The sequence below is a fragment of the Gracilinanus agilis genome, chromosome 6, assembly GCF_016433145.1.
Source record: "Gracilinanus agilis isolate LMUSP501 chromosome 6, AgileGrace, whole genome shotgun sequence".
NCBI lineage: Eukaryota > Metazoa > Chordata > Mammalia > Didelphimorphia > Didelphidae > Gracilinanus > Gracilinanus agilis.
The window spans coordinates 96385708-96399027 of NC_058135.1; positions in this window are offsets into that span (position 1 = coordinate 96385708).

Consider the following 13320-nt stretch of genomic DNA (forward strand, 5'->3'; position numbering starts at 1 on the left):
AGAGGAATATTTAGATCTCCCACTAGTATGGTTTTACTATCTATTTCCTTCTTGAGCTCTGCCAGTTTCTCCTTTATGAATTTGGATGCTATGACACTTGGTGCATATATATTGAGCAGTGTTATTTCCTCATTGTTAATACTGCCTTTAATCAGGATGTAATGACCTTTCCTGTCTTTTTTAATCATATCTATTTTTACTTTGGCTTTGTCAGAAATCATAATAGCCACTCCTGCCTTCTTTTTCTCATTTGATGCCCAAAAGATTTTGCTCAAGCCCTGAACCTTAAACTTGTGTATGTCCACCCGCCTCATATGTGTTTCTTGTAGACAACATATGGTAGGATTTTGGTTTCTAATCCACTCTCCTATTTGCTTCCGTTTTATGGGCAAGTTCATCCCATTCACATTCAGAGTTATAATCATCAGTTGTGCATTTGCTGACATTTTCGTTTCCTCCCCTATTCCTTCCCCTTCTCCTTAAACTAGTTCCTTTAAAACCAGTGGTTTGCTATTAATACCCTATCCCTTATCCCCTCCTTTGACTAACTTCCCTTTCTTCCCCTTCCCTTAATCCCCCCCTTTTTGTTTTTAACGGCCTGAAGAATTCCCTCCCCTTCTTCTCCCCTCCCTTTTTTTGACCTCCCCACTCCCCTGTTTCCCTTGATTTATCCCTTCTGACTTTCTCAGAAGGGTTAGATAAGAGTTTTATGTCCCAATGGATAGTATAGCTACTCTTCCCTCTCCGGGTTGATTACACTGAGAGTAAGGTTTGATTATTACCTCTTAATGCTCTCTTCCTCTCCTTCTTATAATAGTCCCCTCTCCTTCCCATCCCCTCTTTGTGTGTAATAGAATATCCCATTTTTCTTATTCACTCTAGTTTCTCTTGGTGTCCCCTGCTATTCAGCCCCTCTTTCCCATCCCCCACGCCATCTTAGATTATTTAGTGTTCCACCCTTACCCTGTGAATTATTCTTCTGATTACTATAATAGTGAATATTATAATAGTGAATATAGTTCACTACAGAGAATTATACATAAATTTCTCTACATAGGAATACATATAATTAGATCTCACTGAGGCCCTTAAAAAGGCAAATTTAAAAATTATAAGTTTTCTTTCTTTCCCCTCTGTTTCTTATTTACCTTTTCATGTTTCTCTAGATTTTTGTGGTTCGATATCAAACTTTCCATTTAGCCCTGGTCTTTTCTGTGCAAATACTTGGAATTCTTCAATTTTGTTGAATGCCCATACTTTCCCCTGGAAATATATAGTCAATTTTGATGGGTAGTTGATCCATGGTTGTAGGCCCAGCTCTCTTGCCTTTCTGAATATTGTATTCCAGGCCTTACGGTCTTTTAGCATGGAGGCTGCCAGATCCTATGTGATTCTGATTGGTGCTCCTTGATATTTGAATTGTCTCTTTCTGGCTTCTTGTAAGATTTTTTCCTTTGCTTGAAAGCTCTTGAATTTTGCAATTATATTTCTGGCCGTTTTCTTCTCTGGATCGAATGTAGTGAGTGTTCTATGAATCCTTTCAATGTCTATATTGCCCTCTTGTTGTAGGACTTCAGGGCAATTTTGCTGAATAATTTCTTTTAGTATGGAGTCCAGGTTTCTATTAATTTCTGGTTTTTCTGGAAGACCAATTATTCTCAAATTGTCTCTTCTAGACCGGTTTTCTTGGTCTGTCACTCTCTCATTGAGATATTTCATATTTCCTTCTATTTTTTCAGTCTTTTGACTTTGTTTTATTTGTTCTTGTTGTCTTGAGAGACCATTAGCTTCTAACTGCTCACTTCTAACCTTTAGAGACTGGTTTTCAGCTATGATCTTTTGGTTTTCTTTTTCAATCTGGTTCAATTTGCTTATCAGTTCGTTTGATTTCTAAGCCTCACTTTCCAATTGCAAGATTTTACCTTTTAAACTGTTATTTTCTTGCCAGATCTCTTCCATCTTCCTCAGAATCTCAGTTTTGAACTCTTCCATAGTTTGTGAGGAGTTTTCCTTATTTGAGGAGGGTCTGGATGCTTGTTTGTTCTCCTCCTCTGTTTGCTCGGTTGTCTGGATTTTCTCTGTGTAAAAGTTGTCGAGTGTTAAAGACTTTTTTTTCTTGTTGTTAATCTTTCTCTTCTGAACTTTCTGAGTCTGGGTAGCCATCATTAGCCCAGCAGCTTCTCAGCTTTATCCTCGCACTAAGGGTCTGTCCGCGCTCTTTTAGCTCCTGAGGTCTGAGGTCTGGTTTTTTCCAAAGTCAAGCCCCCTGGTGGACCCCCTTGCTTGATCCTCTGCAGGAGGTTCCTTTACAAGTCTCAGGGCGCTGCTTCCACAGTCGTATACCCGTCTGCACTGGTTCCCCACTCAGGGTTTCAGAGCTTTAGCTTGTGGCTGTGTCTGCCTCCTCCCACGCCTCCGCCGCTCCCGCGCTCAGAGTTTGCGTGCGTTCTTTGGCTTTTTGGGGTCCCCAATCTTGCTGCTCTTAGGAACAGGCCCTGGAGCTGCCAATGACTCAATGGGTGCCCCAAACTTGCTCTATTTCTTTTTAACTGGCTTTGGAGGTATAGGTGGTGTGTGTGGTAGGGGTGGGGGTGGGGTGGTTGCTCAGCCCGCGATTTAGTGAGAGCTGTTTCACCCCTTTATAGCATGGAAATGTCCCGATTCCATGTACCTTCCACGCTGCACCCTGTTGTGGGGTTCCTCCATTCGTCTGGACTTGTTTTTATGTCCCCTTGAAGAGTCTTGTGTGTTTCGGTCAGGAGAGGTTAAGAGCTGCTTTTTACTCTGCTGCCATCTTAACCCGGATCTCTGAGATATGAGTTTTATCTGTATGGTAGACATATAGATATTTCCAACTCCCTAACTTCTATTGGATTTACCTTGTTCTTTTACCTGTTTCCCTGGGACTGGTTATATCTGGAAACCCATACAGAGGACTGCTCTGTGAGATATTCATTTACCCTGCCTCTCAGCCCTGCCTCTGATTGGTTGTTTTTAGTTTAGTGTCAGTGTAGTCATCTTTCCCTTCCAACATTCCCTGTCAGTTAAACCCCATAGACGTAAGTGGCAGTTAGAACCACTTACCTCCTGTGGAAAGCCAATAAGAGAAAAGATAAAAATCTGAGACCCCTCTTTTGACACCTCTTATGATCCATACCTTTTCTTATTGGAAAAACATTATAGACTTATTGAAAAGCTTTGAGTCCTTAGCAGACCAGCAACTACTGAGTTAAAAATTTCTCTCCTTGATAATTAAGAAGCCTGAACTCTAAAAAATATAGTCAAGGCCAGACACAGACAAAGATAGAGATAAGACTGAAGCCAGACTTTATCTGACCACATCCAGATCTGAAAATCAAGGCAGATCACAATTAGTAAACATCTCTAAGAAATATATTTCTGCTCCCAGAATTAACCCCTACTAATTGGTGGTTGGAATTTGGCCCTTGCCCTCTTACCCATCTCTCTACTTTTTAGACTTTAATGGGTTGTGTATGATTTGTAACCCCTTCACAGCTGTGACTCTTTCTTTGTGTTCTTTGTTTGAAACCAGTATAAAATAAAGTCCAAATCCCATAGCGTTAGAGCAACATGGGCTAACCACTAGTCTGGTTGTTTTCATTTTCTTTTTCCTGTCTTAACTATCCGATGCCACAAAACGCCACTCAGGACCCCAAAACCATATAGGGAGCAGGCTCTCTATAACCTCCCTTTCCTCCCCTCGTTCACTATTAAGTCCTTTTACATAAGATTCCTTGTTTTCTCCTTCCCAGAGTGCAAGAACCCACTGTGAAAAGTTATACTATTACCCTTGGCTATGCTTGTTTTCTGCTTACTTTGTTATTTCCCAGATAGTTTGTTACCTTCCCAATCCTGCTGAGGGATTAATTTATCCCAGCTGTACTTGTGGTTTCCCCTCCTAATTCTCTACCTATTCCATTTTATTACTTGTTATTCCAGTTACCTATTTCACATGACCTGAATCTGGAAGTTTTATTTTAGAAGTTCAGGGGTAGTGGAGAGTGGACATGCAGCATAGAGTCTTCGAAGGAGAAAATGATGATTATACTACTCATTTAATGAGGCATGAGATGCTTTTGGCTCTAGTACTACAGATGGGGAAGAAATACTAGTCCTTGTTAACTGTCAGTGATCTTCATGATAATACAAAAGATTTTGCGAATTTTTTATACTAATTGTAGATAGATCAGAATATTACACCAAACTGATTTTAAAAATCAACCTGGAGAACTTTTGATATGCCTGTCATCCATTACATTCCCTTTTTTTAAACCCTTACCTTCCATCTTGGAGTCAATACTGTTTATTGACTCCAAGACAAAAGAGTGGTAAGGGCTAGGCAAGAGGGGTCAAGTGACTTGCCCAGGGTCACATGGCTGGGAAGTGTCTGAGGCCAGATTTGAACCTAGGACCTCCCTTCTCTAGGTCTGGCTCTCAATCCACTGAACTACCCAGCTGCCCCCCATTCATTACATTTTTATGGTACAAACTCTACAAGTGCTGTGTCATGGAACCTTTCATGTGCTTCCAGGTATTAATGTAAAGCATTTAGGCTACTAAGGCTAGTAACCCTGTAAGACCCCTTCCTGCTACTCCATGAAGACCACCTGTATGCTTCTACAGCATTCCTGTCATGGTTTCAGCAGCTACTGCATTCACCTCATGTTTTCACTATGAGCATACCAAAAGCACTATAGCATTGATGGTGAACCTTTTAGAACTTTTTAGATACCACGTGCTCATGCCCCAAGTAAAAATGTATTATTTAATTTCTTTAATTAATGGGGGATCTGGAGGTCCTCTTACCATAGAGATGTGTAGGGATTAACCAGCCCACCGTGTCAGGAAGTAGGAACTGGAGAACCCCCTGCTGAACTAGCATCAGTTGCAGGCTGACAGTTAAGAGAGGCAGTTGTGGGGAAGTTGGCTGCTGGGCATGAGCTGGTCTTTGGCAGATGGTTTCTGGTAGGGTGGGTTAGCCTTTAGTTGCTAGAATATAAAGGCAGGCCTGAACTTACTGAGAGGGCTTTTAGCTTTACCCTTTATAGTGCTTTTTGCATCTGGGATCTCTAGAGAGCAGGAGGTCTGTCTTTGAGGCAAGAATCTGCTGTCAGTTGGCTACTGAAAACTTGGGCTGCTATAGAAAACTGATTGAAGGAATTATTTTAGGGAGTTAGGTGGTTAGTGAATCATTTATAGATAGCATAGGTTAGATAGGTCTAGTGTTTGCAGGCAAGTTGAAGCTGTCCTCAGAAGACAATTAGAGGTAGCTTTTAGGAATTTTAGGTAGTATTATGAATTTTAGTTATATTTATAGGGTATAAGGTTAGTAATCTCTTTTTCCTCTTTTCTGCCTTTCCCTCCTTTACTATATTCTTTACTATCTCTATTTTAATTAAACTAAATTATTAATTGTTAAAAGCTGCTAGAAGTTTTCTTTTCTCTGGCTTAAAGGGATAATATTAATTCACAAATCTACTATATTGTCATTAAAACTTAAATTATTAAAAGCTGCTCTCTTATTTTGTCAAAACCCCTATTTTAATGCTTACACCTATCACCCCCAAAACTGATTACCCTTCTCTAGAGACAATGGATCCTAAATAGAGGAGAGTCTACTTTTCAATATGTTGTTGACAACTTTAGGTAGCTCTCTTCAGGAAAAGCCATGTGGGAGAGATTCCTGAGACAACAAGTCCTGCACCAATCGCTTTGGGGGAGGAGAGGCAGCTTAAACAGCATTCTAGGATAAGGAGAGCTTCCATTTTTTGAAAAGCAAAATTGTCCTTTGGGAGAGCCAATCCTGATCTGTGCTCAGGTCAAGTCTGGGCTTGCAAGAATTGCTTTACCAATGACTCTGGTCTGGCTGCAAGTCTGTCTGATCTGAAGTCAGAATTTTTTCTTCACAGAAAAACTCAACAGGTTAAGAGACCAAGAGAACCATTATGGAATGTGGAATAATACTTGTGACTGGTAGGACAAATATATATGGAAAATACATAAGTGTCTTTGATGAGGATAAAAATAATCAGATGTGAAAAGATTAGCACAAATCTCTCTACAAGGGTTCCTGTGATAATGTAATTTGCCCTCTATCAATCACAGTAAACATTAACAAGAGAACAGAACTAGAACATATGTTTCTTGTTTGTTACTTGCTCACTCTTCTTTCCACTGATAAGGTTTTTTTTTTAATCAAAATGCACTTCTTACTAAGATAAATAAATAAAATCCAAGAAAACCTATCTACACAAAGTCAGAATCAACTTTGGTAGATTTCAGTGTAATACATAATCCATAACTAGCATGATGACCCTTTTTTACACATTGCCACTCATATTCTGGGCTAAGAATTATTTAGATTTTTTAATTAAAATTTTATGATATTGACATTTCTCATTCCACATCATCATTGGACAATCTACAATGTTTCTAGCTGCTGCTCATGATGGAAGTGGTGGTGGGTTGGGGCACTAGGGAGGAAGAAGGGGGCCAAGGCAGGGCTCAGCAACAATGTAATCTCCACTCTGCTCTGTTGAGGGCAGAGCAAACCAAGGTTATGATCTTGAAGCAAAGAAGGAGCCCAAGAGAGGGTGCTGGGGAGGCTCTGCAGGGTCAGAAGACAGATGGGGGAGAAGTGATCCTCAGGAGCCTCCATGACTGTTTCCTTCTTACATGCCACCCAAGATGGCTACATGCAGCCTGAAGTGCCCAAGTCTCCACCTCCTCTCCAGGAGGAGGAGTGTCATGGGAACCTAGGCCAGGGGAGGGAGAAAGGCAAGGAAGTGACCTGAGTTCTCTGCCCAGGAGAGGGAGTAAGCACAGAGGGTTGGGGAGGCAAAATGGAGAAGGAGAAGGGAGCAACGTGACCTGGGACAGTGATGACCCTGTGTGGCCACAGAGAATTCTCATTATGCCATCTTTGGCACACTATATCTAAATAACTAAATAGAAGTAATTGTGATGTTGATTGAATGCCAAATCAAGGTAAAGCAGTTTGGCAGCTAGGAACTAAAATGGGTTTGTTCAGATTCAAGTCTGTAGCCCCACAAGACCAAGCCCAGGTCCAGGATCCAGCAAACAGAGTGACCTGCTTACTTCAAACCCAGGACTCAACTTCCTTTAACTGCTCCCTCTCTAAAAGTTCTGGGTGTGGCGGGGTGCCTCTGGAATTCTGAGCTGTGGCCTGACCTCCACTCTTGCAGCTGGAATTCCACTCTGCCATTTCAATCTCACAGAGTATAAATCCAGGTATAACTGAATTGATTTTGGTTTTATTTTGAGTGAAACAGTTATATGTCAGACTTTGCTATTTGGCATTAAGACAAAGTATAGGGCCAAATTATCTCAGTTTGCCAATTTTTTAGCTTAATGTCATTGTGACAATTTATGTTTTCAGAGAGTATTGTTAGAAAAATGAAACTTTCCTTAATTCTCTTGGTTTATATATTTGTTTTTTAAAAGATTAATATAAATATGTTTAAAGAAAACCAACTCTTTAGACATAGTAGGATTTACCAGCCTAGTTGGTTTGGGAATTAGGTAATGAGTTCTGGCCTCTGGCAAGTAGAGACTGACTTCCTTTATTCTCAAGATCTATCTATCATCTCTGATAATCTGATAAGGACAGTTTAGTTGATAAGGAAGTAATGGACACTGATATCTTTTAGCTCATGCTTCCAGCTCTATCTCCAGGAGCATGGAGTTTATTATATATATTTCAAGACTCATTTCACACAAAAGAACCCCCACCCCCGAAACTTCACAAATGCACAGAAGTTACAAATTATGTCATATCAAAACACAAAACATTGGCTTCAGAATAGAACAAGGCCAAGGCTGAATTTTGACTGGGTTCTTATCAGAAAGCCAAGTCAGGGAATATTTTTCTCAGGGTTGAATTGCCCCTGCTAAGGTTTTGGCCTTGGCTATACCAGGCAGCTGCATTCCTGGCCAAAAGGGAACAGTGTTAACCCTTTAAATTCGGGTTTGCTAGGAATTTAAAGGTTTTCAATAAGGCCACAATACTTTTCAACAAGAAATCACAAGGATCACAAAAGGGGTCAAAAGAGGAATCTCAGATTTTTATCTGTTCTCTTATTGGCTTCCCACACTTTAAGTGACCTCCAATCTCTTAGTCTGCTACAGGTGAGGTTAGATAAGTATCTGTCATTAAAAATATCTTCCAGGATCATTTGTAAGGAATTTTTGCTTAGCATCAGGGTCTCAACCCTTACTATATATCAAAATATGGTTTATAATATTTAACCCAGCATACTTACCCCAGAATACTTTAAGCTAACCTAAATATAACAAGTGTGAATTTGAACTGATAAAGTTATGTATATATTTCTAAGGACTGTTAATACAAAATTAAAAACCTGTTTATTTTTGATAACACCAGCAAAGTTAGGAAAAATGGCTTCACTTCTAATTTAGATACTTTTAGTATATAATAAGCTCAATTGTTTAAAAAAAGTTGTTTAAAAGCTTTTTTTCAGCTTTATTTTACTGAGATTATGATAATGGATTCAAAATACCTTTGCAACTTTACCTGATATTTGAGGATTCTAATTGAATATCATTATTAGACTTTAGTTCTGCAGATAATAAGATATAAGGTATTACACCTGAGAGTTGCTGGATTCCAAGGTATAAGAGCTTGCTTCACACTGAGCTGGCCTTGTTAAGGCAATAAACTGCACCTTAATTTGTTTAGCTTTATTAAAACCAGGTGTGATAGGATGAATGATTTTCTATGCAAGGTAATTTGGTAATACACAACTAAATATCATCTGATTAACACTGAGTCTTGTTAAAGCAGCTCTTTAATTTGAGTTTTGCTAGATTAGGAACTAAACTTTTAAAAGAAGGTGAAAGGGGAATAGTCTATATTTGTAAAACTGTTATATTATCAAATTTTAAGTGACTACTAAGTAGTATTGGGATTTATTTTGCAAAGAATTTTAGCAAAAAAAAAAGAAGAAGAAGAAGAAAGAAAGAAAAAATATTTGTCTAATAATGACCTGAACCCAGAAGCAGATTTGCTAGAGAAACTGCTCTAAGAACCAGTATATCCCAGAGTGCCTAAGAGTAGAGATTTCCAGGAAACCAGACAACTAAAAGAGATGTCTTACTCCTAAGATAGGTGGTTTGTGTTCTGATTAAAATTATCTTGAGAGGGGCAGCTGGGTACTCAGTGGATTGAGAGCCAGCCTAGAGACAGGAGGTCCTAGGTTAAAATCTGGCCTCAGACACTTCCCAGCTGTGTGACCTTGGGCAAGTCACTTGACCCCCATTGCCTACCCTTACCACTTTTCTGCCTTGGAGCCAATACACAGTATTGACTCCAGGATGGAAGGGTTTAAAAAAAATTATCTTAATAGCCTGATTTTTGGGGTAAGAATATAAGTTTGTTGATTATACCAGGTTTATTGGTTAGACCAGCATCATAACCCATAAAGTGATAATGGTCTCCTTGGCTCTCTCATGAACTAGAGAGTATGTGAGCTGTATCAGGCAATATAATAGATAGATGTTTAGGAACTCATTTTTCAGTCCCTCCCTTGAACCATCCCCACACATCTTTAATTGGTGATAATTGACTTTTTCAGACGCTAAGACCTTCCAAAATAAACTGACAGGTGAAATTTTGCATGTACACTGGAAAAACCCTTCTTCCCTTCATTTATAACCAAATTCTGTTAAAAAGAAAGAAATCTTTGGGGATTCCCAAGGACAAAGAAAATGCAAAAAGTAACAGAGGAGATGGTATCTCTGACCCACATCCCAGACACAGGAATACATAATCAATCTTCCAAATATATAAGAATAGATGAAAAATCAATTCTCACATCTGACAACCAGGAGACTGGGTTAACTATCCCATTTATTTCTTCACAATGCACCATTATTCTTTGTAAGACCTTCTTGCCTAAGGTTATAACCCCCAATGACTCTTGTCAATGTGTTGGTCAATCTCTTTCCCCTTTCCTGTATAGTAATTTAGGAATTTTTCTTCTTCAAGTTTGGATAGGTGGACAGTGAGAAGTATGATCAGCCATGGGTTTTCTAAGACTTTAAGGTATTGGCCAGAAACCATGAATGTGGGTTATGAGGTATCTTCCTTTCCCTCTGTGCCTGGGATCAGAAATTGGAGATTAAGCAGTGTGTGAATACAAAGGAAACCAGTTTTGAGAGAGGGCATTCTCCAGATCTATCATCTCCAGGTAATCTGATAAAGAGGGCTTAGTTGATAAGGAAACAATGGACACTGAAGATCTTTTAGCTCATGCTTCCAACTCTGTCTCTTGCAGCATGGAGTTTATTATATGTACTTCAACACTCATTTCACACCAAAGGACCCTCCCCCCCCCCAACCTTTGCGTTTGTGCAGATACACAAATTATGTCATTTCAAAGCACAACGAAGTTATAGTTTTACAAAGAATTTTCTTATGAAGATAATGCTGGATGAGAAAAAAGTACCAAAGCTAAAAATGAGCCTCACTTTATCTAAAAGTTATTTTGCCTGAGCTTGCCACTCCATGACCTTGGGATGCCTGGAGCAGTTAGAGAGATATACCCACAGCTGCAGCTTTACTCTGATGAGTGAAAAAAGGTTGTTAACTCATTAAGTGCTGGTTTACTAAGAACTTAAAGTTTTCCTAGAAAATTAGATTATAATGCCTTTACAATAAGAAAAGGTGTGGATCTGAAAAGGAGTCAAAAAAGGAGTCTTAATGGCTCCCAACAGGGCATGTTTTAATCTCCAATAAATTATTATTTGTATTCAATACATTATAAAATTTCACGTGTTGAATTTTTTAAAAGATATCCTCTAGGTTATGTTACCTCATTTATATTTAAGTACATATAAAAACATCATAACATATTTTCTATATTTAAAAATTAAAGATTTCCATTATGATTTGATTAATTTTTTAAGAACCCAAATGTAGTAAATTAAAAAGAGAAACTGAATGGAGTTCAGACAATTCAGTTGTGATAAATGGCTGGCTCCAACCTTACCAGTTCATTCTTAGATATCATTTGTTATTTTTCTATCTAGTGTAAGGAAAATGATTCAATACTCTATGCCATTTTGATTTACTGTGATGAATCTCTTACTAGAGTTTTAAATACTGAAGGGAATCATGTCTGGGATACAAGCTCCTTGATCCCAAAATATCCCAGGGGTGAACAGAGTGGATATAACAACCCTGTGAAATAATTCCTAGACAGCTCTTACATGACCTATGAGTCAGTGGCTTCAAAAGTCTCCAGTTTGAGTAACATCACAAATGTATCACTGTGACTACAGGCAAAACAGAAAGAATTTGAGAAAAGGCTGTGGTAGCTAAATTAAGGACTACCCACAAACAGTTAGGGGTGATAATGTGGAATCATGAAATTATAAAGATGAGCTGGGACTGGGTATTGGAGGTGAGTATGAGGGTTAGAGCAATGAGTTGGAGTCCAAAGAAGCTCAGAGGAAGAGGCTGGAAGCCAAGGATAAATGAATGAAAATGAGTGAATGAATGAATCACTTTGCAAACTTCTAGTTTTTATTCCCAGTTAATTACCATGAAAAGGGAACATTTCCACGTACACAGCACAAAGAAAAGAGGAAGATTGTATGTAAAACTATGACTCTTTATTATTAAATACAGCATCCTAAAAAAAGTCATAACTTCAATATGTTTCTTTCAAAGTTATTCAGTTGTCTGTATCCTTCTCAATTTCCTTCTGTTCTCTACTCTGTCATTGTAAAAGTGCTTCAGTGATCCTCTTCTTTTTTTTTGGAAGAAGCAATTTTGAAGTGCTAATGTTGTGCCAAGCAACTAGGCTGAACATGAGGTCCCACCCACATCCACTAGAGTGGAGGCACATTTGTTCCTGGACTCTATTGTCTTCAGTGCTTGTATGCTCACACAAATACAATCAAACCCTATGCAAATTACCTTGTCAAAGGGAGCTAGGAAATGAATTATAAATAAATGCTTGACAATCTCACCATAGCTGTAGTCCTGTACAAATTCTCCCTCCTGTCTGCACTGATGTTAGTGCATCCTTATTTTCCCCCAGCTGCACTGCCTTTGAGCTTCTTTGGACTATTTCATCATCACCTTATCCCTCCCCAAACTCCAGAAATTCATCTTTGGCCAATGTCATTAACTTACAATACTTAATCTGCCTAGTATTCATGCACATCTCATCAGCACTTTTCAATTCAGTCCAATAAGCATTAAGCTCCTCATGTGTGCTAGTGTGCTAAATCCTGGGATTACAAAGACAAAAATTAAAGACAATCCTTGCCCTCAAGGAGCTTGCAATCTTCTGGAGGAAGACAACATAAAGAAGGAACCCAGAAAGGGTTGGTGGGGTGGATATAGCACATTAGTGGACATTTTGTTCCTGGGAGTTAAAATTCAGAAGAATTACAGATGGGAAGTGGAGAGTAAGCTGGAAAATGCAGATCTTTGCCCTCTGTAAAGGAAAACTAGGGGAGCCATGTGGGGGTGGTAAAGGTGGTAAAATTAGGGTCTTATCTAAAGACTTTGACAGCTCTTATTATAAAAGTATAACAATAGTGTCTTACTAGAGATAGAAAGTTAGCTAGTGGGGGAGTGTAAGTAAGATGCCTGAGGGGTTGTCGAGGTGGAATCTAGAGACCCAAACTTGTGGTTTAGTGAGATCTGATGACCCCAAGTTTTAGAAATAGCTTGTAGGTTGGAGACACCCAAAGCTTGTGCTTGTTCTCTTTTCCCCTGAGAATCCACTCTGAAGGGAATCTCAGGCTAGCAGTTGCAGACTGAATAATGGACCCCAGTGTAAATGCTAAATACCCTTTTGTCTTAGGTAGTCTTCCCCATAGTATCAAAGACCTTTCCCAGGAAGACAAACCTTTTACACCCTAGCCTCTGGCTAGGATTCCTTTCCCAAGCTTGATTGTAAATCCCATCTTTACCAGTATAATGTCAATCATCTTTCCCAGCCCCTGCATCTTCCCAAATGGTATATAAGTTCCCCAATTTCTTTTGTTCCTTGGAGTAGTCATCTAACTTGGTGGCACTCCCAGGGGATCAGGGAGCAGAGTTCACTCTGCATAAGGCTCAGCTCTGTTTAGAGGCCTAATTAGCCCTGTTCCCCCTTTCCCTTGATTAAAGAGTGGCTTTTATGACTATTTAATAGTTCTGTGTTTTTTCTAAGTTAACAGGGTTCTCAGGAACGATTTTTCAAAAAAATCATGATTAGTTACTAAGGAAGGGGTCATTTCTTTGGGCAGTTGTTGCCCTGC